Source organism: Epinephelus moara, chromosome 22 (assembly GCF_006386435.1).
Source record: "Epinephelus moara isolate mb chromosome 22, YSFRI_EMoa_1.0, whole genome shotgun sequence".
In the NCBI taxonomy this organism is placed as follows: domain Eukaryota; kingdom Metazoa; phylum Chordata; class Actinopteri; order Perciformes; family Serranidae; genus Epinephelus; species Epinephelus moara.
In genome coordinates this window covers 1,180,339-1,181,930 of record NC_065527.1, presented here as the reverse complement: position 1 = coordinate 1,181,930, position 1,592 = coordinate 1,180,339, and the positions used below count along the sequence as shown (strand labels likewise).

Sequence of the window (1,592 nt, the reverse complement as noted above, 5' to 3'; positions counted from 1 at the left end):
AGCAGGTTTTTTCATGCAGCAAAGTGAGTCGGTCACTGGATAAATGTGACAAGATCGTCACTTCCAGGGAGGCTCAGCTTCCCTGGGACCTGATGGAGCGGTAGGCGGGAGAGGACGCTCGGTGTTTGCATGATGATTGGAAGAAGTGTCTAAAAGGCTGAACCCTTTTGTGATTGACAGCGCTTTGGAAATACACACCGGCATCGGCGAGTGGAGTCTTCTGACAGAGTGCCGTCCAGAGTTCCTGATTTCACCGTTTGTACAGTACACAGACAACACACACTGTAAATAAAGACATAATCACAAAGCTGTAGTTGAGTTGTGTGTGTGCAGTTGGTATGACAGGGTCACAGACCATTTTCTGAAAAAGCAGCGGAGGGCAGAATTCATATAATAAATGTGTGTTTCAGTAATATTTGAGAATGCTCAGAGAATGTTGCTATAGCACTGTTTGTTACCTGGGCCAGTGTTAAGGTGCTGCTCCTTTCAGGGAAACTTATTTTGAGAGAAAATCAGTTCTGGTGGTGTAGACACAGTTCAGGTGTTTAAACCCATCTGAAAATCTCTGAGGTGTGTGTTGCTGTGGCTCTACGGCATGAGTGTGTGAAAAACTGCTTCAATTAAATGTTCCTTTTATAAGTTACTGCCTCGCTACAATATGACACATGTTATGATGTAAACTTAAAGTGAGCTTCCCCTGTTTGAAAGACCAGCAGCCGCCACTGGTCCAGATCCATGTTTGTTTTCTTTTCATTTAGAGGAGAAATTAATAAATAAATCCTTCTTTTTTTTTTTTAATTTACACTTTCTGGCTATACTGTAATAAATGGTGTAATTTTGGCAATTTTTAAATAAAAAATGCCTTCAAAACCCACAAAGATACTCTGCTAACAGACGTTTCTGCTCGACGCCATCTTGTTCAAACACTGACAAGTTAGCCACAGGAAAGAATAGAGCTTCCGGGGCAGCTCAGCTGCTCTCCTTCAAAATAAAAGTCCACATGTTTTTCGTTCTTACTGTGAAAACCTCCCACAGGAAAAGTAGACTTTTTAAAGAATGACATTCATTGAGCTTGAGGGTTCATTCTTCAACTTGGAAACAAAAGGTTCAGGGTGCTGCTCCAGCTGTAGTGGCCGTCCTTCTCCAGCACCCCGGGGCTCCTGCTCTCCTCCCAGCTGCTGCTGCTGCTGCTGCTGCTGCCGTCCACCTTCCAGGCCAGACTCCAGTCTGAGGGGAAGCCCTTGTTGGCCAGGCACATGAGCGTGGCCTTCCCCTGCTGCAGCTCCTCTCTGGAGGGGGGCAGCACCGTCAGGGTGGGGACGACTCGACCCACCGGAGGAGGAGACACAGAGACAATATGAGGAAAGTTCATACAAAGAGAAAATAAACTCCACCCTGTTGGCTGCAGCAGAGGAGGCTAGTAGTTCTATTGGTCGTCCTCAGATTGGATGAAACTGGTCGTTAACGTTTCACTTCCCTCTTTGAGCTCAGTAACCATGGCAACAGACAGGCATCACTGCTGAACCATAGCAACAGACAGGTTTCAGGACTAAAGATAAAAAGTTGGACGTGGCATTTTGTTCCTCTGATGT

At 45.7% G+C, this 1,592-nt stretch overlaps 1 protein-coding gene and 1 gene segment (V, D, J or C); both read left to right on the top strand.

Moving 5' to 3' along the window:
- LOC126384396 (oocyte zinc finger protein XlCOF6-like) overlaps positions 1-1,592 on the top strand; it is a 164,070-nt gene that overhangs the window by 3,501 nt on the left and 158,977 nt on the right. The gene's annotated exons all lie outside the window — the stretch shown is intronic.
- The window catches only part of LOC126384481 (Ig kappa chain V region 3381-like), a 20,301-nt gene that overhangs the window by 17,956 nt on the left and 753 nt on the right, over positions 1-1,592 (top strand).